Source organism: Anabrus simplex, chromosome 2 (assembly GCF_040414725.1).
Source record: "Anabrus simplex isolate iqAnaSimp1 chromosome 2, ASM4041472v1, whole genome shotgun sequence".
Lineage (NCBI taxonomy): Eukaryota > Metazoa > Arthropoda > Insecta > Orthoptera > Tettigoniidae > Anabrus > Anabrus simplex.
Window position 1 is genome coordinate 462442992 of NC_090266.1, and position 25888 is coordinate 462468879.

Consider the following 25888-nt stretch of genomic DNA (forward strand, 5'->3'; position numbering starts at 1 on the left):
TACTAGTAATGATAATAACAATAATCATAATAATATGGACCTATTTCGTCGCCATAAGACCTATCTGTGCAGGTGCGACGTAAAGCAACTAGCAAAATAAATATGGACCTATTTGACTGTTCACTATAATCTCTTCTTCTTACTGTGCTGAACTTCCCAGTATCTAGCGGTCTTTGAAGTTGAAAGTAGCTGAAGTGGTAACTTGATCTTCGAAAGATGAAGAGCGTTGTCATATGGAAGAACAGTGATCATCACTCCAAGGTGAGAAAAGACATTCTGCAGATATTTTCAAATTGCATGCATCACTGTGGCGTAAAGGCAATGAAGGCAAGGCGTAAGGAGATCGATTTTGAAATGATCCCTTTGAAGCTATGCGTTCAGACACGTCTAGTAGCTTCCAGCGGGAATGGTCGCAGTGAAATCAGACACCTTAAGTCGTGATAATTAACAACGTAGATTACTTGACCTTTAAATTCATCTTCTTACCAATGCAATGCTTAAAGGATTTTGATCAGTCCCAAATAAAGATGTGTTATACTTTCATGTTAGTAATTTCAGACTCAGAGCAATTTTTACTTACATTCAAATCTGTGTTTTTACTGATTAAATGCATTAATAATGCCATGAACGTAATGCGGCTGATGCAAAACAGCGTGGGTGTTTTGCGTCAGTTGTCATAGCAGTTGGCGTGCGTTCTTTTAATGTTTCTTTTTACCTGAAAGAATGTAGATTAACCGATGTGTGAAAAATGAAAAAAACAGCTATTTTAAGGAATTTATAACACCTTTAAGAACAAACTATTGTAAAAAATTGTATAGGAAAGGGAAGGGAGGAATTATACACACTTAAGGCACTTGCATGAATGAATCCTAGAGCACCAAATAAGTATTGAAATGATTATGTAGGTTTCATGCGGAATTATGAAACTCTAACACGGTAATATTATCGAAATTAGGAAGCAGTTATATTTGGGTGAAATTGTGAAAAATTGAAATAATAATTATGCATGATTCTTCACTCATTCGGAACGGTGTGCAAAGGTTGAGTAATGGTACGCATCAAATATACTTTACAGAATTTTCAACTATTAAAATACATTTAATTACCTGTACTTAAATATGTATTCTATTATAATGGAATAAAATTTCAAGAATACGGTGGGAGAGGGGCTTTATTGGTAGTTCGGAGGCTAAGCTGCAGGCTTCCCACTTCGAAGATTGAAGTTTGAATCGCTTTCGAACATGGGTTGTGATTTTCATCTCAGAGACCACGTAGTGTCAGGAAGGACATCCGGCAAACCACCGGTCAAAAATAAATGAGCCTTGCTGAATCTGTGACAAGCTGTTAAAAAATGTTTATGGCTTCTGGAATGAATGGTCAGCGTAGTTGCCTTCGGTTCATTGGGCCCCGGGTTCGACTCCTGGACAAGCTCGGAATTTTAACCACGTTTGGTTAATTCGTCTACATCGAAGCTGGGAGCTTGTAAACGTCCTAATACCCACATTCATTTGCACACAACATATTACACTACTTACCCACACAGCTACAAGTAACAATGAATACCCACCTCATAGAGTGCGAGTCAGGAATGACATTCAGTAGTAAAACTGTGCTTAATCTAAATTTTACCAACCCCAGGTGACAGGTAAAAATGCAACAAAGGTAGAGGAAGAAGAGAATATACTATAGGCAATTAGCTCAAAATGATGTCAAATATTACCTTACTGATTCAGAAAACCTACTAATTCAAATATATCACACAGTTAACTAAAATAATGATAGGAAAGAAGTTTCACGCAAAAAATCACTCAATAATTATAACACAAAAAATATGTTTCTGCAAATTGTGCAGCCAGTTAATTAGGAGCTCGGAATTTATCAACTTTCTTTTAATTTCGAACTCTTGATTGACGAAAGAATGCAACCATTGCTATGAAGAGTATGCGTCAGACTGGGATTTATCTACTTAAGTGGAATGTTCACCGACTTAGCAAATGTCATGGGATAGCCACCTAATAGCGTGTGGGGCCTCCTCTGGCCCTGCGAAGTGCAGTGAGACGCCGTGGAGGTGAGTCGACAAGTCCCTGGTAGTCCTCTGGACGCAGCTGACACCAAATTGTTTGCAAAGCGGCCGCCAATGCTGTTCGGTTCGCGGTTGCAGGATCCAAGACACGGAGCCTGCGTTCCAGGACATCCCAGATATACTCGATAGGGTTCATATCGGGGCTCCTGGGTGGCCATGGCAGTCGTTGGATCTCCGCTGAATGTTCCTGGAACAATTCCCGGGCTACGTGGGAGCGATGTGGCAGCGCGTTATTATCTTGAAACACCGCAGAACCGTCTGGGCGCTGGAAGGCCAAAAATGGTTGGAGATGTTCTCCAAGCAGCTCAACATACCGCGTACCATTCAAAGTCTCTTCCAGAACAACTAGGGGGCCTATTCCATATCAGGAAAATGCACCCCAGACCATAACAGAGACACCAGCGCCCTGGACCACATCTTCGAGGCAGGCGGGATCCATCGCTTCATGTGGTCTGCGCCATACACGGTGCCTCCCATCGGCATGGTGCAGTTGAAATCGTGATTCGTCCGACCATATCACGTTACGCCATTGTTCCAGTGTCCATCCCTGCTGACTGGCGACAAATGCGCGTCGTTGTGCCCGATGACGTTGGGTTAACAGTGGCACCCATGTGCGACGCCGGCTCCCATAACCCATAGAACCCATGTTCCTATGGATTGTACACTGGGAGACGTGTCTAGCACGGCCTGTGTTGAATTGAGCCGTGATTTGTTGCACGGTTGCCCGTCTGTCACTATTGACAATCCGTCCCAGATGTCGCCGGTCACAGTCATCGAGGGTGGCTGGACGGCCGGTCGTTCGTCTGTTGTGAACGGTGACACCCGCATTCAACCATTCACGATACACCCTGGACACGGTTGATCCTGTGAAGCCGAATTCCCCCACCACTTCCGAAATCGCACTTCCCATCCGTCGGGGACCGACCACCATACCTCGTTCGAACGGTGTCGGCTCACGGCGACGTTCCATGTTACACCTGTCACATGCACAACCACTGCTCACAAGGTTTCCTATACAACTGCCGCTGGCACAGGGGGCGTGTGGTGCGCAGACAACACACCTGCGCATCAGTGCAGTTACTGTATATGCTATTTTCCTCAGCATAAAAAAAAGACTTGCTTCCTTATGCTTGCTGGTGTTGGGCCATAAACGTGATTGGCTCGTGAAAGAATATAATTCTTCCGTTCGCTTTCAATCTGATTATTAATCATAGGTTGACCACATAAAGGAAGCTTCTTGGACAGTTAACTTCAATTGCTTCTTCAACGTCGACATAAGAATCCCTAAAGCTCTGCCTACCTCTTTTACTTTCCTGCCATTTTCACTACCTCCTAGGATATTATTTAAGGTTTCAGCCAGGTGGGAATACACTTCCATTTTTTTTCGTAATTGCGTGATATCTGAGACCATAAATGGGAAATTATATAATTAGTGTCGGTTCAAATTTAAACACGGTATTTAGGCGCAGAATGCGGATCATTACCCCGTTTTGTTTTAAATCTTACCTTATTTTCTACTATGTAGAATTATAAATCAATTCCGGTAACTTTTGCCTGTAGAGACACACTATGTACCATAATATAATATTGTATGTAATAAAGTTTCGGTTGAAAACTGTATGTTTTATGTCGGGTAAAAGAAATATCAATGATTAGCTCGGTTTTGGTTTCATTTGACACGGGACGGAACACATATATTGGGATAACTGGTATCCGGTAATGTTTGACAGAACTACCAGAACTTCAGTCGACTTCAAAATATTTTTACACATTTCTAGTAATTGTTATTAAATCTGTGCTTACTTTGGCGGGTACGTTTAGTACATTCCGAAAAATGTAGCATAAACTAGGGCAGACAAAGCGAAAGCATGGAAGAAACTGTATCGATTTGGCAAGAAATGAATTAGGTGATATTTAATTAGAGGTCTAAGGTTGAACAGAAATATCCTTAAACAACTGGGATTTTCGGAAAAGAATTTGCGTGGTACAAGAGTATTTGTAGGAGACCAAGCCAATTGTGGGACAAGACAGTTATAGTAGATTTACACTAAACTGAAAGCGATATACATATACACTGAAGTGAGTGACGATCCAAACAAGGACTATGCTAAATACGTTAAGGAAAGAGTTGAAGTACTTTCTTAAGCTTTCCGGGCCTATTTATCTCCGAGATAAAGTACTAACACAGAAGAAAGAAGTCGACTGCATGGGAGTTAAATTTTCCAGATGGATATGAAAGTCGCGTTAATGGAAGTGCTTCAGTCGACCTTTCCACGCTTAGACTGCTCTGTATGCCTTTTATCCTGAAAGTGGGTCACGCGTCGTCGCAATATCTTCAGGTGTGAGTCTCTGTTCTGCTTCCTGTCAAGATGGTACGTGTATATTATTCTGTTTTTGTTTACTTATCCCTCTTCCTTTGTTCTCCTTCAGAACGAAACTCGGCGTTCTAAACAAACTGGCTGGCCAACAAGACAAGTTGAATCTACGAGCTTATGTGTGTGAGAAATGGATGAGTTATAAAGAATACAAATGTGTCTAAAAGAAATCTCACAACAAATGGAGCAGTTAAATTAATATTATGAAGTATACAAAAGAATAGCACGAGAAGCACAATATCTTCTGAACGCATTCAAACTTAACTTTGACTGTTCATTTACTAAAATATCCTACGGAATATGTCACGCCTGCTAGAGATCACATTTGTACTTTATATTTTTATACTCACGATTGTGTTGTTCAAATAATGATTCTGGGTTTACGGTAACAAAATGAGCATTGAAATGCTAAGTTTAAGTATTTAGAATATATGAGATAATGTCACATGCATCTTTAGTAATGTAATACTCCACATTGGCAATGTCAAGTCTTGTTACTCCGCCTAAATTTACCAGGAATTTGAGATAAACGTCAAACATAAAATGAAACTCTAATAATGTACAATTAGAGGAGATTATGGTAGCGCATTACTTTTATGAAGTATGCTTGGAAGATTATCAGTCACTCAAATGGAGACATTTAATGCGTTACAGGGACCACGTGCAGATAAAAGGTGTAAGAGGAAAGAAACAGTTCATAATTAATTTAGCCATCTTAAAATTTATCTTTGGTATTAGAATTATATGTAGTTTCTCTAGAAGTGACAAGAATAAAAATAGTAGCTGCTATAGACACAAGAATGTTTCATTTATAATCGTATATGGTAATGGCAGTTTGTTCATTACTCTCGTGTCTCCTACACTGTGTATGCATAGGCTGATTCAATATATGCGGAACGAGGTGTCCGTTATTCCGTAGGATTAAACCGTCCATTTGAAACAGGACATTGGGACCTCATAAATTAAAATATCAACCCAGTTTGTTAATAAATTGATGATAATTTCGTTGTTTCCTCCATGTTCCGTCTGAGTCACGAAAGTAAAATATATTCTACTTTCATTACTCCCCGAAACTTAGCTCCTCAAAAAAAAAAAAAAAAAAAAAAAAAAAAAATCAAGTTCTGGTTAGCATGCGGAGCTTCCTGCACTTAATTGAAAATTCAGTTGTTGTTGTTGTTGTTATTATTATTATTATTATAATAGAATACAAGCTGTAAACTAACTTATTACTTATAGACATGTTATAGGCCTTTGGGCTTATGCCGTGTCAAGAAAATGAGGTGAAATTCTTTAAGGTCGAACAGAAATATTTCTTATTTTCGGAAAAGAATTTTCGTGGTACAAGAGTGTTTGTAGGAGACCAATCCAATTGTGGGACAAGAAAGTGAGAGTAGATATACACTAAACTGAAAGAAATTTCTACCTTAAAAGGAAGCAGCCGTGGCCTTGAACGAAAATGGGAAACCACCTAAAATCATCTTCAGGGCTGCCGACAGTGGGGTTCGAACCCACTATCTCCCGGGTGCAAGCTCACAGCTGCGTGCCCCTAACCACACAGGCATCCCGCACGGTATTAATGTTTGTGTCATTATCGTCTAGATTTAAAACGTCATGCCAGGGAGGGCTGTAGGCATCATATCTTAACTGATTCATGTCGATGCCCTTTAAATTCGTGCCGCGGCTCTGGAGTGACATGGGTGGAGATGCACGGTACTGAAATTTGTCCATGAGTTAAGCCTACAGCTTTCTGAGAGTTATTATTCACATTACTATGAATTAAGGTATGTGACATGTAGTTAGTAGTATACTCATGGTTAGTCGGGTGAGAGGGAAGGATCGTCATATAACATGATGAAAACAGGTCTTCTTACCTCTTAGTTGCACAGGTCTTGATAAGTAAATTAGTGTTAAAGTCCCCGTAGTAAATTAAGGAGGTACGTCTCAAATTCGACGATGCAGATAACACTGCTCTTTGAGGTCATCTCTACAATAAAGAGCGAGACCTACACCCCTCTTACTTGTACGATCATGGCGATGTAGATTGTAGCCGTCAAGGTGAACCATACTATTTGGAACTGAGGGAGACAACCAACTTTCACTGATACATATCACATGGGCGCAATTTCCAAAAATATACCCTTAATTTCGCCAAGTATGCGAGTAAGCTTAGTCTGTTGCCTGTATAGCGTGAGGATAGAGTGAAAGTTCTTGTTTCAGAAGTCTACCTGCATCAGTGGGCTGGGATGGAGTGCTACTGTTAGAACTACGGTTACTGTCAGAGGGTGGTCCCGTAATTAGCAGGCTAGCGGATATGCTTGAACTAAACAGAAATCTTGCTGGATATCCAGATGAAGTGGACCGCTGACTTGTTAACACGTCACACACACAAACACACACATAATAAACCTAATATTCTGTAGGCACATCGCAACGGTTTCTTCATTCCGATAATCCACCTAGTCTCCTCAAGTGTGAATTAATCTGCAGCTTCTTTCCATCGTCTAGGCGAACAATAATTCGCCATCCTGGTTCGAAAACTGGCGCATACCCCAGAAGTCCCATGCTTTATTTAGTAGTTCCTTCCGTGTCAACGTCAGGGATTCCGTGATGAGCAGCTTTGTACCTTTCAGGGCTCGCTTGGAACTCCAGATGCGGTCTCGTTCATGGTACTTGAGGAATTTAATTATAACAGGTCTATTCCTCGCAGACACCACCTCAGCCGCCGTGTTATTCAAACGGCCTAGTCTGCGACATCGATCTATGCTGTCCATAGATAATTGAATATTCAGCTTACTTTTTAAGATTTCTAACACCACAGCAAAGATATCCTCTTTGAGTGTATCACTTACGCCGTGAAGGAGGAGGCAATTCTTTCTGCTGCATTGTTCTGCCTCGTCAAGCTGAATATCCTGCTGGCTAAATGTTCTTGTAAGTAGTACAGAATAGGCGATTCTAAAGCAATGTGTGTTGAGTTAGCATTTTCCCAAGCGGTCATTGACCCCTAGTAGAAGGGCAATGTACGTTTGCAGCTGAGGTCATTGACCACTAGTTGAGTAGTAGAGCAATGTACATTCGCGGAGTTTGCCTACGAGAGCAAGCCTAACCCCACAGCCACCATCTTGGAAAGACGTAACTGCACGGGGCCCAGTTTTACGGTCAGATGGCCTTCCCGTCACCATTTCTGAGGGGCCTAACTACACAGAGCTCAGTTTTACGGTCAAATGACCTTCCCGCAGCCATTTTAATCCTCCCATGGGAGGGGGCACATATGGCCTAACCTAGTTTCATGGCCAATTGCCCTTCCCGACGTCATCTTGGAGGGGCACGGGGCCCAGTTTTACGATCAGATGCCTTTCCCATCGCCATTTTGGAGGGTCTAACTACAGAGTCGCCATCTTGGTTCCAGTTTTACAGACAGATACCCTTCCCGTCGCAATTTAGGAGGGGCCTAACCACAAAGGCGCCCTCTTGGGCTCCAGTTTTGTGGTCAGTTGCCCTTCCCTGCTCCTGCTCACCTCATCTGGCCTAGTCCCCCTTGGTGTAGTGACAGAGCTGTGACGTTACAGCGTGGGTGATTTGAAATGCGGACTGATGGCTAAAGGTGGATGACGTGTGTCTATTCCTTTCTCGTTTCTCTACGGTGTCGGTTTTTTATAATGAGATGATCAATTACTGGATGCCCATCCTGACGTCAGAGAAGATAAATTGAATGCCATGATTCATGATATATGGAGAGAGAGTAAAACCTGGTAGTGGCCCATAGCCTTCTCCTGTGGAATAGTAATCAGAGTTCTTCTCATGGCTTTGCGTCTCCATCCAACGGACAAATAACCGACAAAACAGCGTTATGTGCCCTCACTGCGGAGATGATTAAAGGATTCTTTGGGCACACAATCTAGTAATTAGAAATTGTATACTACGACCTACCTTACCCTGCTAGGCTGAATGGCACAGACGGTTGAGACGCTGAACTCTCCGTGCCAAACTTTTTCCTTACCTGATACACGACCCTCCTCATCCTCCTAAAACACATCTCTACTTACTTGTCTATCTTGCCAGAGTCGTCTCCTACGGGACTGAGAACGTACGATACTATGTTCATTCCGTTTTAATATGCAGCGGTTACGTCGACATGGTCACTCACTAGTAAACTCAAGTCTTTATAGATGGTATAAGTGTGAATATTTTCGATAGGTGTAAGGAGGCAAAGGGAATGAAATAAGTAGAACATTTTGAGTTTAATGATGTATTTATTGGGTAATTATTTTGCAAAAATAAAACAATCTACTACCAGTTATACAAGAGTCTTTGTTATGCTGCCGACAAGTTTGCTGTACTCCTTATCAGCTTACCGCGAAGAGGGAGCATGCTTCCAACGCTGTAATCTTGAAACATTAAAATTACACAAAATATTTATTGTTTATTAAATACGTTGTATATTGTACCATGTATGTTATGCTTTAAAAGGATTTAATGCAGTTCTTACCTTGTTATTCATGTGTTTTGTTCCTTTATGAATCATTATTAGGTATTGCAATGATGGGAAAATGTTCATCCATACACTGTGTACAATTTACAATCTTCGGATTAGGTCCATCCCAATCATCCGAACAATATTTACATCGATGCATGTAATGTCGTAGACAGGGTCTGCATAAAACTACTTCGATTGACATTTTACTGTGGAGAGGAAGGATGTCCCATAAAGCATTTACGAAAGGAGCAGCGTACGTAGATAAAAATCCTGATGGTAAACATTGAATCAGATGTTATGGCATCTGATATAAGGTTCTATGTGTACAGAACATCTTAATAGCCTCACTTACTTGTGTGAGATAAATAAGATGTTGCGTATTAGTTAAGATGGTATGCGAATAGTATGCACATACACAGTGTTGTTTGTTATAAAAACGATTGTCTGTAACCGTGCAGACTTCTTCTTCCCTCTGTTCCATAGTGTACGATGTAGAAGCACACACTAATATCCATTATAAAGGGTCACCATATATATAGTCTTCTAGCAATATTCGTTAGCGGACGGTAAGTGACATCACTCATTTGAATAAGAAAACAATAGGTTGTTGTGTTAGCAGGAATATTCTCAGATGTTTCAAATTCTGAACGAATATCGACATGATATCCTTTCATAGATTCTTCATGATAAGAGTAGTCATGGTTGGCGGCAAACATGTGAGTATTTCTCTCTGTTTTTGTTGATGATACTGATTATATAGTGAAATTAAGCAGTATCATAGGCATTGTACAATGTTTACTTTACTTGCTAGTTCATTACTTCAATAGTTTTGTTAGGTAATTAGGTACATATTTTTAGTGAAGTGTTATTTATTATTTAGTTAGTTAGTTAGTTAGTTAGTTATCGCATGCGACATGGGGATGATAGTTCATTCACTTGATGTTTTCACTGAATATCTTGACAGTTATTCAGTTGATAAGGTTTCTTTGTCCGAATCACAAAGTGCAGATGACGATGGTAATAATTAAGCACCTCCAGTAAGAACTGTGTATTTTATGCAAAAAAGGCTAACTTTTTTCTGTGATATATCACTTCACACAATGTAACCTATCCTTGGATGTAATGCACATATAATATTGATATGTTCCAATGCTGGTAAACAGTAATATAGCTTTTCTACTAACATGAATCAAACTTGTGCAGTGAACACCATTTCTCAGAATTTCTTCAAAAAAGGAAATCAAATTTGTGCAGTGAAAACCATTTCTCAGAATTACTTCAGAACTTCCAAAACTTATAACTTTGTTTCCATATGTGTTATTTTTAAAACATTGAACGCTACTGGTTTAGAGACATGAATCACTCGCATTGATAATAAGGGATATATTCTCTGTACGTTTACAACTTTCATATTGATATCTTTATTGGTGCCTCCGTGGCTCAGACGGCAGCGCGTCGGCCTCTCACCGCTGGATACCGTGTTTCAAATCCCGGTCCCTCCATGTGAGATTTGTGCTGGACAAAGCGGAGACGGAACAGGTTTTTCTCCGGGTACTCCGGATTTCCCTGCCATCTCTCATTCCAACAACACTCTCCATTCTCATTTCATAGCATTTATCAGTCATTAATAGTCATCTTGGGAGTGGCGACCCCATTGTACTAATAGCCTATATCAGGTTCATTCATTACATCCCTGACCCGGTCAATGATTGGAAAACAGGCTGTAGGTTTTCATTTTCATTTTCATCTTTATTGGTGTGCTTTCCATGTAATTTTAAAAGAAGTCTGTGCATAGTGTGGTAACTATGGCTGACATTTTTCACACATCCATCAGCTGAGAGCTTGAAAGACGAGGGGTGATAAACTCACACACCTGGCAATATACAATAATATGGATCAAGACAGATATACGTTGTGATACATTTCCACAATTGGGGATTGTACTTGGAAATTGAGTCAATTACTATTATTAAATGAAAACTGATGACTATACATCACAATCAACTTGCGTTAATTTAATTGAATAATATAATACCCCGTGAGATTCGTTAACATCTACAGGGAAACATTCTATTCATATAAAAGCTATTGATATTTTACGTGAAATAAATTTTATATCGCTACTGAATAATTTCTTCTTTATGTTATTTATGGATAACATGTATGATGCTGTGATTATTTATGCCTGCAACCACCAATGTTGAAATTCGTACTCTTGGAACCACCCCGTCCGATTTGTAGTTGGAAGCTGTAGTATATTATCTCATGTTCTTGCGTACCTGGAGTTGGCTTACTTTCACTGCCCGAGTGTAATGACCTCCATGTTGCCTCATCCGCTCATATTCATCGTTAGAAATTGGAAGACTATAGTGAAGAACCTGTAATAGACTGTAGATATAAATACCACAGTTCTTTCATAAGTCTCAGCTGCATCTACGTGTGATTCAATTCTCGAAAAAAGTTCGTGAATTACGTAATAGAATTGAATTAAGAATTCGAAGTACACAAGCGACTGTTAACTGCAGATATCTGTTAAGTTCTATATATACTTCCTATATACGTAGTATCTACAGAAACCGGTACCAAGCCTCTGGAGAATATACTGACTGCTTCTATTAGACGCCTCCACTAGCCTTATAACAAAAATAAACTCGTCATGCCCACGCGTCTCCCTTCTATATCATCATCGCTTTCACAACGATACGCGGTAGCTAGCGAATACGGAAACAAGCTGAAAGCCACTTGGCCACGTGCGATAATAAAAATTTGTCATGAGGCTTGTTGGCTACCCCACGTATATGGACGTTTACTAACAGTCTTCTGTCAACTAAAAATTTCTTGCCTAAGGCAGCATCGGTTAAACATAGCCTTGGCTGCACTATGTAATGCCAGCTCTTCTGCCTTCAGTTACAAGTTAAAATATTACTTTGTTTCCAAATCAACAATTCTGACTTATTTACATTCATAATGATTACAAACTTAATTCCCTTATTGAATGATTAGATAAAATGAGATGCGTGATACCTAATTGACACTGCAATCGAACTGATGAAAATCAGAATATAAAATATAATCAATCCGGTCAATTAATGATAATAATTATAATAAATGCTGAATAAAGTCTGTAACCCTGTTGTTTCGTTACGCTGCTCATTAAACTTAGCACTTCCGTTAGTTTGTTCGGTCTAAATTTCAGTTTTTTGGTGCCCTGTGTGCAGTAAAATGCGAAACATCAGCTTGTTGCACAAGATCTCTTAAAGATTTCCTCGGTGTTTGCTCTAAACATTCTTGAATATCTAAGGGCATTTCATCTGTTAGCACTGTTGTTTTCCTATCGGTTACTTTTTTAACACTGAACGCACATGTTTGACTCTATTCGCAACGTTCCTTCTTCGATCACGTATAGGAACTCGCGCAACGGCAAACAAATGACGAAGTTGTCTTTTTACCTTTCCAGCAGATTCGTGCTTTAGGAATCTGCAATGGACGGTGTTCAGCCATCAATAGAAAATCTGTTATTTAAGAAGCGAAGATTAGATACGCCCAAACGATCCTTACATCAACGCAGACTGCCGGCAGGCAAGCAGGTATTTACGGGTACGCTCGGAAATATCGGTCTATAGAACTGATGTACGGCTAATTTTTAATTAAGTAGAAATTAGTGATTCTTTTATTAACGCAAAGATAAACTCTGACTGAAGGTGCTTAGGGATATACTGGAAAATTCCCCACCACAATGGGTGGAGTTCAAATGTCAGCCAGTAGGTGTGAGAAAAAAAAACGAAAAATTATTTACCCCCTTCTTCGGTTTCCACACGCATCCGCCAATCGCTTAGCTCATTATCACGGGGTAAATAATTTGAGTAACAGGGAAGAGGGAAGCACTGCTTATTAGAACGTGGTCTGGGATGTATTCGATCTGAAATTGAAGTATAATAATTTTGAAATGTATTTCTTGTAAGAAATGGATGACAAATTAAAACGAAACCGATTAATCTATTCTCGGTTCAACAAAATTGTTCGAATTCACGTCTTAAATGACTGATGTAAGTCAGCTGAAATAACTCTTCCACTTTTGTTCATATAGATTATAAATATAATTGCTGTGATGGCAGATTTGATCTACAATATGTTGCACAGAGTTACAATGTGGATCTCAGATTACTGACTTGTGAAACTTTCTCGTCCTATTTTGAAACTAAAATATCGATGGCTTACTTCTAAAACCTCGTATCTCCCAATGCGGCTGAACGGTCAGCGTACTGCCCTTCGGTTCAGAGGGTCCCGGGTTCGATTCCCGGCCGGGTCGGTAATTTTAACCTTAATTGGTTAATTCCAATGGCACGGGGGCTGGATGTATGTGTTGTCTTCATCATCATTTCATCCTCATCACGACGCGCAGGTCACCTACGGGTGTCGAATAGAAAGACCTGCACCTGGCGAGCCGAACTTGTCTTCGGACACTCCCGGCACTAAAAGCCATACGCCATTTCATTTCATCTCCCAATGCACCTCCTATCCATTTTCTCCCTTAAAACTGATCACGCCTCCCAGCTAAAATTGGATGTATAGTCCATCAGAACAATTTTCGTTGTGTTCATTTTCCTATGGCTATCTGTAAAGGAAAATGAACCTTAAATACGTTAAACTGCAGGAGTGCTTAAATTCGCCATGAAAACAACATCCCTAAAATGCTGTATGGTTAAGGTCCATTTTCCTTTACACGTCTGCACAGGAAATTGAAACCTACGAAAAAGGTTCTGATAGATTGCACATAAATATGTGGCTAGGAGGCGTGACCAGTGTTAAGGAATATAATGGGTAGGAAGAACATTGTAACATACGAGGTTTTAGAAGTAAGCCGACGATATACCCTTTCCTTCCTTACCTGAGGTTATTTCACCCGAAATCTGAAAAACAACTGTGAATGATGGATCCCTGACCCCATCTAGTATATGATGCATATTTCAGCCCTTTTTATTGCTTTCATCATATTTTGCCCATAAGTTCATATTTTATTATATTTTGAGCATTTTTCTTTGAATTGAGGCATCGTTTTTTACAAGGTACATGTTATCTGCGTCGAAATTCAAACACATGATTTCAAAATACTGCAGAAGATGTAATTGCCTTTTTTCCCGAAACATATAGGTAACGTGTTTAGAAGATTTCATTCCGAGAAAGAGATGCTGTTCGAACCTAGGCGAACAGATACAAAAAAGCATGCTAATACATCGTTTTCTTGGTTCTTTTGTAGGAAAACTGTTGCGCCTCAGGTCTATGATACTGAATTATAAAGTTTTAACATACCGACTGTAGCATTGTCAGTTTACATGATTAAATGTGTATGATGTGTTATCGCTAATGACTTTTTGGCACGTTTAATGTTAGCAATACTCTTACTAGATACCCATCAGTGAAATGCGTAAGGTCATATTTAGTTAGTGTTCAGGGCATGTCCTGGACATCTTTAGACCATAAACTTCCGAACGGTAGTGATAATCTATGGTTGATCCCTACTCGGTTATTACACTACCTGAGCCAAATTTTATTTGTGTGCACCGAATAAATCCTCCATTTCTAGAATAAAAATGACCTTATGTATTAATTCGTAGTGCACCCCATTAACTCACTTGGCAGCGTGTCGACTCTGGGTGTGGAAAAAATTAAGCTGGCCGATAATGCATGCCTAGTGTCTGAATCGCTCATAGCATGCAAATACCTCGCTATCCTTCGTATTGCTCATGCATGCAACTTATGCACGATGTTTATTGTCGCGGTTCAGAATAAAAGTAATCGTATGGCCTTAGATGCCGTGTGCGGGCATTTTAATTTGGCGCCATTTCATCAGCCAGCGCATTAATTTCGACATTCCATTTTATCCTGCCAGTAAACCGGACCCCTGTTGCGTGGTCTATGGCTGAGATTTAATTAATTTTGTCTGGTAAACACCAAACGTGCCACGAGAGATCTTTTACATGCTGATTATCGTACGACTTAGAGTGACGATTGGATTTTCTTCCCCCTAAAAAAACCAACTACCTCTTCCGGGTTTCAACCTGCTATCTTGGAAACTGGAAGTCAGCATCACTTAATAATCTAATATTTGATGATGCTTCCCAGAGTAAATTAATATCAATTTAGGTAAAATTTCCAGCACATTATTCATTGGCTTTAGGTTGCTTATGTCTCTAACTTCAGCCGGGAGAGAATTCCAGGAACGTATGGTCCCCGGTAAACATGAGTTGTTATACGTAATATTGTGGTGAGTGGGTATGGACAACAGGGATCGTATTGATGACCTAGAGGCTGCTCTACCTGAAGGAGTGAGGTAGTTTAAATCTATTCTGAGGTAATCTGGTTTATCTGGTCGCAGTATTTTGTGCACAAGAGAAACAGTATGGTGCTTACGTGTATCACATAATGTTCACCAGGACGGCTGATGGAGGAAAGGGCTGATGTGGGAACGGAGCGGAACATTTAGAATGAATTGAATGCAGGCCTTATGCGCCCGTTGAAGTTTAGAACCAAGTGAACAACTTAGGTTGTTATAGACTACATCACCATAATAAAATATTGGTAGTATTAATCCTCGAACGAGCATTTTCCTGGTTTTGACAGGTAGAAAGTCCCTCATTTTGTAGAGTGATTGTAATGAACCGAATACACGTTGACAAATTATAGTTACGTGATCTGACCAATTTAAACACTTATCAGAAATTATTCCAAGGTTCTTAAAGGAGTTTTTCAGTGTTATCGGTGTTTCATTGATCTTTGTAAAAAGGTATACTGATGGTTTCTAATTTGGTATGCGCTTTCTTAGTATCAGGTTAATATCTCAAAATATACAGAGAGATGTACGTACGAAGATTTTCAATGCAGCCTAGATGATCTCCACCCTAAATATCCACGAAGTTAGTTATCTGCTCTTGCACAATTTCAGCAGAGGCGTAGCGTTAGCGCCTTCGGGGCCTGAAATACAGGCGGGCCCGCGTCTTTAAATGGCCCCGCAGACTTCTCGCAAATAAATAAAAATAATATACCTGAGCCTAATATCACTGCACGGAAAAGTTCTGGGTAGATTCAGTCGGAATATTGTAGTTTGTATTTTACAACCTGTACATAGAGGAATTGCCACTTGATTGCATCTAGCAGCAGTTTATTGTGTTAAGTGTAACACAGCACAGCTGTTAAAAGTACTTGCCCTTGCAGTTTCTCGCTACACGTTCCTCAGGGAAGATCTGCTCCAAATTATCTATAAATAAATACAGCAATGAGATTTGATACCAAATAGCATATATTAGTTAAGAAATGACAACTTTATTGATATGTAGGACGCTCGAAATCGTATTATGCTTAAATTTTGCAGAGCATTTTACTCTTGTCACACATATTTTTTCAACAGTGTACAATGCGAATAAAATGTTGTAGTAACAATCACTCAGCTCAGTCTCGAACGGACTCTCTTTGCACGAAGTTAACAATAGGATAATCAGTTGTGCTGTTTCATATTTTTCAAACTTTGTTTGAACAGGGTTTGATTAAACATTTTCGTGTATCCTTCTGTGTTGTAATCGAATAAATTATTGTAACCGAGACTTCGATAACGACTACAGGCTATAGTTCTGTAGTTACTGAAAAATGAAGCAAATTAAAGTTAAGTACGTATATCTCAGTGGTTTATGGTTAGCAGTTCAGAAACTTAGCCGTTAAAATATGAGGACAATCAAATAAATTTCATTAACATTATTTTTTTTAATAATCTTGCAATAATGATTAAGTTCTTTGTTTGTGTAACTTGACAATATATTGCATGACGTCTACGTGTATTAAGTTATTCATAGGTTTTACATTTTATTTGAGAGGTTCCGATACGTTTTTTCACTCTATCGAAAATATTTTGTTGTATGTTCCCTGTGGTGCTGTTACGAACGGACGGACAAACAGACAAAAAGGTAAGCTGAACCCGGTATTCGACATCACTTTTCTAACTCTGTATAAGAACCAAGTAACATGATATTACACAAGAAGCTCGTTTATCCGGCCCTCATTAATCCAGATCTCCGGTTTATCCGGATCGAAAAAAAAATAGTTTTAATTGTACAGTACTTTTTACGCCGTCGACTTTTCTCGAATGTCTTTTCCGCCAAGGATAATTAAGAACAGGAATTGGAAGTAATTCAGCCATGGTCTATCAAAGGTACCGTCCTGGTTTTGCACTGGAACTGAGAATGGGAAACCGTGGAAAATCATTCCTAGGACGGCCGAGGTGGAATTTGAACCGACGATCTTCTGAATGCTACGCACTACTGATTCACTGATGGTGAATTCGAAAATGAAACCGGCTCTCCGTCGGAAGAAACAATGACTCATGGAGAGGCAACAATGCAGCTGGACAAACTGATAGCCTTTTTAGAATCCTTGAATGAAACCACACCGGCAGAACTGTTGTTAGTAAAACGTCTTCGTGATCGTGCTGCGCGCAAACGCTATGCAAATGTAGAACAGAAAAAACTCAGATTATTTTAGTGCATAAAACCGTCGTAAATGTAAGAAAAGTGTTCTTATATTTTTTGTACACTTGAAAAATGGTATTACTATACAACTTATGTTAATAGATTATATAACATGTACTGTATTTATTTTTTAGTTTTTTCCGGATTTTCGATAATCCGGATGAGTTCATGTCCCACTTGATCCGAATAACGAGGTTTATGTGTATCCAAAAAGTACCGACGGAAAGACGACTTTATTTTATTTTATAAATACAGTTATCTTATCATGTTATATTATCAAAAGTTTCTTCGGCTTATCGTAGTTATTTCTAGAGTCGCTGAGCCATCCCAGGTTCATTTTGGCTTTGGTCGGAGTTTTAAGGCTAAAGGCCCTTCCTAAGCCCGTGTTAATTTAGAGATGGAAATCACAACCTGGATAGACATGGTTTCGAAACAAAAGCAGCAACTTAATCACGCCCTCATGTGTTACATTTTAATTCATTTGGGTGGCGTTTTGTTGTCTGGAATGTGCTTATTATTTTAAACCAAATGTAACTTGCCGCATTTGTGAGTCAAGATCGCAACAAAAACTGTCCACTTACTCGTCATCAGTGGCAGAATAATAAGAGTAATCTGTAACATTTGAATCATTCGCTTTCAGGCGAATTATCTAAATCTAATCATGATATATTTTAGAACATCTCTTTTATAAACGCGTGTATATGATATAATTGTTTTGCTTCTTGTTACTCGTATTAATCACCGCTTTATCCTTAGCCAAGTTCGTGTTCTTAAGTATTTAATTTTTCTTTCCAAAGTACACGATAAGTTTAGATGAGAGAATTAAAATGCCCTTATCTTCTCTACTAATTTATGAGCAGATGACAACTCGAAGGCAGAGTAGCGAATGACAGCTTAATTAGTGGCGTGCGGAATTATTAAACCAACTAGCCCGGAGAGTGGCATCGCTGAGGAACGGGATGTGGCTCCCGCAAGAGGTGGCCAATATGCGCACTAAAATTGTGAAGCAGGCAGTTAATAAAATACTCTGATCACGCCCTGTTCACTCCCCACCATGATAACGACGAGCATGTGCTTTCAGACCACATTGATGTGATTATTTCCGAAGAAACTTGTACCACACAAATCTATGACTCGTAGTCACTAATGAAGAACTCAAGGTTCTTCATTTTTTCTTTTTCTTCTTTTGATATTTGCTTTACGTCGCACCGACACAGAGGGTTAAGAGCCTCGAATCCAAAACGAATACTTTCTTTCATTTTTACTACCAATTGCCTGGAGGTGTGGCGATGTCATACGCTTAATTGTTTCCACACACACATTTGTTTATTTTGCCCTGAGCAGGACCATTGGTACGGTGGCATATGGTATGTAGCTGGGTTGCAAGTGGCTAGGAAACATGTGACAAGATTTCAGTTACCTACGTCGTATAACGCAGCACCTGCTCGAACTGAAACCTCCGGGGTAGACACAGAGTTGCACGCGATGTTGTAAGGACCATCATGCACGTTGCATCATCTCCGGCGTAACGGATCGGCATACCTCAGTGGTGAGCTGTCTAACGCGTCCAGCATTGGCAGTCTCTTGTGTATATATCATTTGTTTTACATGGCCCCACAGAAAAAAAAATCCGGAGGTGTAATGGGGTAATCTGGCGGGCCGGATGACATGTCCTCCACTTCCTATCAATTTATCAAAATACGTTGAGTGGATATGGTTCCGAAAGTCCACCACCACATGAGGTATAGGCCTATTTCCAACATGTTGAAACCACATCCTGCTGCGTTCAAGAAGTGGCACATATTCCAAGAATGGTGGTGGATCATTTTGGAGGAGCCGCGAATAGAGTTCTCCAGTCAGAGGTCCATAAAAGTAATGGGGACCAATGGGTTGATCACCCACGATGCCGCATAAAAAGTTCACGCCCTACTGTACTTCAAAAGCTGCCCGTCGTACCCAACGGGGATTATCCAAACTCCAGCTATGCTTATTATTGCGATTAATAGTTCCATTGTTGTGGAACAGCGCTTCGTCCATAAATAAGATGGTCTCTAAGGATGGTCAACATGCTGTAGGGATCATTGGCAGAACGCAACATGGGCTTCGAAATCATGACAATGGAGCTCCTGATGTAAGTACAGATGGTACGGGTGAAACCCAGGGGTATGCAATAACTGTATGACAGACACCCGGCTGATGTTCGTCTCCTGTGCAAGTGACCGTGTGCTACTGTGAGCGTTATGCCGGGCAGTGTCCTAACCAACCTCTTCATTGTAACTCGGAAAGGCTCTGTGTTTCTCAGAGAGCAGTTGCCCGCAGTCTTCTTTCCATACCCCTAAATATGATGCCTGTCGGTTGTCGTCTATCAGGACAGTTTTCTCCACGTAGGCGTCGAGCCTGGTATGTATTATGTCTAGCTTCTCCATTGATGAGTAACATATCCCCATACTCGTCGCTGAAATACATTAGGAGGCAGTGAATAAATTTTGTGTTGTGTTGTGACATGCCTACAAGGAGAGTAGCTCACGCACCTACCTATTGTTGTGATCTTGCAGTGCACAAGCGGCTCATGGGCATGTAGCATTCCCGGCGATAGCGCATTCTATGTTGGACAGTGGTGAAAAGCTGAGTTCATTTATGAAGCTGGATAGTGACAGAGCCATTGGTCTGGGCTGGTTACGTCCGGCTAGTGATAAAAAAGCATTGTTCTGGATTCGTTAGTAATACAATCGTCGTACTGTGATCGAGCAGAGTGGGTCTGGTTCGTAAGCCCCAAGGTTTGGGCCTCAAAACGGCTATTAGGCCTCTAGTATTCCTTAGGATAGTAACAGTGTATTCTATTCTGGACAGTGGTAGAAAAGTGAATTAATTTAGCATGATGGCTAATAAAAAGTCATTGTTCTAGATTGGTTACGTCCGGATAGTGATAAAACAAATCGTCTGGTTTGGTTAGGTCCAGCTGGTGACAAAACCTTTGGTCTGGATTAGTTGCGTTCGCCTCGTGAGAAAACCATTGGGCTGGATTGGTTTCGTCCAGTTAGTGACAAACCCATTAGACTGTGATGAAGCAAAGGGGGTTTGGGGGGAGTAAGCCCACAGGTTAGGATCAGGAAGCGACTGTTAGGCCTCTAGCATTCCGTAGGGTGATATCAGCGCATCGTATGTTACATAGAGGCGAAAAGCTGACAGTGACATAGCCGTTGGTAACATGCAGCTTATGAAAAACTGATAATTTGTTCAAGACATTCTTACCCGCTGACACGAAGGTGCACGAATTTTTCAAGACTGCGAGTGTGCTATATTCTCCACTATGTTAAGATACGTTCAATAGAAAATTAGTGTTTTCTCTATTTTATATTGTTTCGTTACAGATTGCATTTTATTGTATTTTAATTGTGCGCGAGATTTTTACCGGAATGCCCTGAACTTGACTGATGGGATTGACGTAAGATCTCAGCCAATGGAAATCCTACAAAGTGCTTAAGCAATGGAAAATGGCTCGTGCTAAATTATATTCGGTTATACAAGTAAATGTACTTCTGGGGGCTGGCGGGTGGGTCTCTGACTGTCGCAGTAAACGCATCTCTACTGTACAAGAATTAACTCCTAAGATTTGTACTATTTCAAATCCATTATAATGCTATAAAATTAGGCTGCAGTTAATGAACGTATACAAGATTTAATAGTTACGTTCACGATTCCTTCTGTCTTCTAGCTCGTCGTACGTTACCCTGGTTTGAGAAGAGGCAACGGTGTACTCCAGAATTGTTAAAAGTGGAGGGATGCATCAAACTAGGTAGCAAGGGGCTGGTGAATCATCCGGTATATGTAGACAAATAAGTGAGGAAAAGCATACGGATATTAAAGTTTCAGAAAATGTCTGATGAATTCAGAAGTGCGATTAACAATACATGAACACTGGAACATTATACTCAACGCAGAAATAGTCAGGACTGCATATTTAAGTAAAATGAAGGCATATGAAACTACTTGTAAACAAGATATGATATAATACTTAACAGTACATAAACGATGTCAAGAATATTCGTATGATTTAACAAAGATAACTTGAGAGATCTTCAGGAATGATATTAATATGGTGTGTTCAGGAAGCAAAATAATTCTGGGTTATAAGAAATTCTTGTAGAAGATAAAATAATGAAATTACTAGCAATTTTATAATGGGAATGTTACATGTTTTTACGTCCCACTAATCACTTTTACTGTTTTCTGGGACTAGCAATTTAGACTGAACTGTTATTTTCATCATTATTCTGAGGGAACCAATAAGAACAAATATTTTGAACACCTAGTCAGCGTAAATAGAGATTCTTCTCCTTGAATACTGTAACGTGGTATTCATTGGGGTAAGAACAGTGCTAATCAGTGATCAACAGGAAATTGAAAGATTGGTAAACAAATTGCCAAGATACAAAACAGACGTATTTCTAACAGAAACGTTGAGAATTCAAGTCAGCTCAAAGCATAGGAACCATTCTGAACTAGTGGGAGAATGTCAGAAAACGATATCATATTTGATTGTTACTTATCGCTTGAGAGACTCCGTTGGTGGAATGAACCCCTCTCGTTCTCGAATGGGATGTTGAGTTCCTGTTTTTCCCTGTAGAGGTAAAACGCTACATTAACTTGTATGTAAGTCCGTCGCTCGTCTACGTCATGCATGCACTAATCGGAACACATCTAAATCTTTCACTGGTATTGCCGGTTGTCAACCCGTTGTACGAATGTGTTTTGAGTGTGTAGCAGCACATATTTGTGCCCTCAGTGTTCAGTACTTAAAGGAATTCGTATCCATGCTACTGATGGTGCTAAACCAAGTAATAGGAGATGGCTAAGTGGGCACTTCATGTAGTAGAGTGGCAGAGGCAACTGCTCCATGTGTGCTTCGTATCGTGAGAGCTGCAGAAGTTAATCCGTTCCCGAATCTGACAGCTGTCCTCATCATTCTAATTCATCTCAGAGTCATTTTATCATTCGGTAAATTAGAATCGCCTTATATCTTTTATTTCACATAAATTGCCCTGTTTCAGTGTGGAAAGTAATAAAGTACCTATGTGCACCCTAATAGATTCTGGAAGCATAGTGTCTTCTTAGATTCTAATCTCTGTGAATTTCGGAAGGATTGCATTTTATTTTATTTACTAGACCCTGTTTCTTTTGTGTGTGTGTGACTGCGGATCGCAGTAATTGAACAGTTCTTTGAAGGTTTACAGTGTCTTTTTTACTGCATCCTTTTCTTGGAAATTCAGTTTTCTGATTGAAGTTTCAGGAAGTCGTACTGGAAGGTGAATTCATTTCTTATTCTGGGCTCATTATTAACTTATCTGTAGGATTTATTCCCTGTTAATTCCTAGTTTAAGCAAAAAGTTGTGATTCACGTGTACTCGAATTTCTTTTGGAGTAACAAGGCTTGGTCTTACGAGTAACTTCTTTATGTTGTTGCAGTTACCCTGTCTGATATATCATTCCTGCCACCTAAGCAAGCTGAACATTTGCGTCACTTTATTAATGACTTTCCTGAAGTCCTTCGTGATAAACTTGAATTTAAAAGCCTCCCCGAATTGACTATGTAATTACCGATCATTTTTCAATTAAATCACCTGCGTAACGGTTAGCCCCATCCAGAATGAATGCCCTTGGGGATTAAATCCAGACTCTGTTGAATCAAGGTGTTTTTTCAACATCTATCTATACATACACTGACTGACAGTGACAATGCAACACCAAGGAGGAGTGGTTCGAAAGGGATGATAGTTGGGGAAAGAACAGAGACGGCACGGATGAATAATTGATGTTTATTTCAAACCGATATGCAGGTTACACAATGCGCACGGCATCGACTCAGTAGGATGTAGGACCACCGCGAGCGGCGATGCACGCAGAAACACGTCGAGGTACAGAGTCAATAAGAGTGCGGATGGTGTCCTGAGGGATGGTTCTCCATTCTCTGTCAACCATTTGCCACAGTTGGTCGTCCGTACGAGGCTGGGGCAGAGTTTGCAAACGGCGTCCAATGAGATCCCACACGTGTTCGATTGGTGAGAGATCCGGAGAGTACGCTGGCCACGTAAGCATCTGTACACCTCGTAGAGCCTGTTGGGAGATGCGAGCAGTGTGTGGGCGGGCATTATCCTGCTGAAACAGAGCATTGGGCAGCCCCTGAAGGTACGGGAATGCCACCGGCCGCAGCACATGCTGCACGTAGCGGTGGGCATTTAACGTGCCTTGAATACGCACTAGAGGTGACGTGGAATCATACGCAATAGCGCCCCAAACCATGATGCCGCGTTGTCTAGCGGTAGGGCGCTCCACAGTTACTTCCGGATTTGACCTTTCTCCACGCCGACGCCACACTCGTCTGCGGTAACAATCACTGACAGAACAGAAGCGTGACTCATCGGAGAACACGACGTTCCGCCATTCCCTCATCCAAGTCGCTCTAGCCCGGCACCATGCCAGGCGTGCACGTCTATGCTGTGGAGTCAATGGTAGTCTTCTGAGCGGACGCCGCGAGTGCAGGCCTCCTTCAACCAATCGACGGGAAATTGTTCTGGTCGATATTGGAACAGCCAGGGTGTCGTGCACATGCTGAAGAATGGCGGTTGACGTGGCGTGCGGGGCTGCCACCGCTTGGCGGCGGATGCGCCGATCCTCGCGTGCTGACGTCACTCGGGCCGCGCCTGGACCCCTCGCACGTGCCACATGTCCCTGCGCCAACCATCTTCGCCACAGGCGCTGCACCGTGGACACATCCCTATGGGTATCGGCTGCGATTTGACGAAGCGACCAACCTGCCCTTCTCAGTCCGATCACCATACCCCTCGTAAAGTCGTCTGTCTGCTGGAAATGCCTCCGTTGACGGCGGCCTGGCATTCTTAGCTATACACGTGTCCTGTGGCACACGACAACACGTTCTACAATGACTGTCGGCTGAGAAATCACGGTACGAAGTGGGCCATTCGCCAACGCCTTGTCCCATTTACCGTTCGCTACGTGCGCAGCACAGCGGCGCATTTCACATCATGAGCATACCTCAGTGACGTCAGTCTACCCTGCAATTGGCATAAAGTTCTGACCACTCCTTCTTGGTCTTGCTTTTGCTCTGTCAGTCAGTGTATTTGTCACCCGTATTTCTTCTTAGTAAGTCACAATGCTGATTTCGTTTTGTGAATTTTTACTAGGCTCTGAACAAGTGCATTTTTACAGTCGTGTTTTATCTAGTTCAGTTATTCAAAGGTCTTTAACTCATTTGATTTGAACAAAACATATTACCTGATACCAGTTGAAGAAATGAATAATTTAGCTGTCTTCGCCATCAATTCAATAATTTTTGAATTAATTCTTGCTCCCTTCAGTCTACCTAAGTGTGCTTCTTCGTCAAGCCGTGTGTTCTATAAAACGCTCTCCGATGTCAATCTTGTCTTAATATTTTGATGACCTAGTCATAAATAGTGAGGATCTTGATCAACATCTCGATCCTCTTTGAGAATATTTCACCATATAGAAGAGGGTAGCTCAACAGTTAACATACCAAGGACAATTTTGATAAGCCGCAAATTTGGTTCATGGGACATACTGAAACATATCATAATATGCTTCAAGGTATTTATAAGAACATCGTGGCGTAATTTTAATTAACGTGCCTTAGAGTCGCGGGGAGTGAAGGAAGGAGACCTGGATGGCCGTTCCTTAGGCCTTGTGAACCCCGTACTGGTCCGGAAGGAACGAACTCCTTGAGTTTCAATTCAGCCGCAAGTCTTGATTTCATTCATGCAGACCACTACTATACCACCAAGCCCAAGCGCAGCAACCTGGAGGGAGTGAGATTTACGCGAGTGTATCCACAGAACAATTGTCGCAGGTTGACAAATCTCTCTTCCTCAAGGCTGGAGTCATCTGAATTTAAATAAATAAATCCGCCTCTTCGCTAAATTCCACATATATGACACCACACATAATTAAGTACAGAATTATCGAATGCCAGGCGTCGATAATATTATTTACTTTTGCTGAATCGAGAGAGGTGCGCATTTACGGGAGTGGCCGCTGACGTCTGGCAGGCTGTAACGAAGGAGAACGGTCTGTTAGATGGTGGTTCACCTCAAGACTGGCTCCTCTTAAGACTACGAAATCTGCCGCAAGGGACGAAGCGTTCTCACTTGATTCTTAAACTCATTCGTGTTCCAGACAGACTCTCACTTGATACTCATTCACAGACTCACTTGATACTCATTCGCTGTTCTGTAACGCCAAGTGCGGCGTAGCATAATTCGCGAGCTTAATAGACATATTCATTCATGAAACGGTTTTCGGGGCCGATGAGCTCAATGTTAGGCCCCTTTAAACAACAAGCAAGCAAGAAACGGTTGTAAGACTATTGTACAATCGCCGTGTTTTTAGTTCACAAGAGCTAGTGACG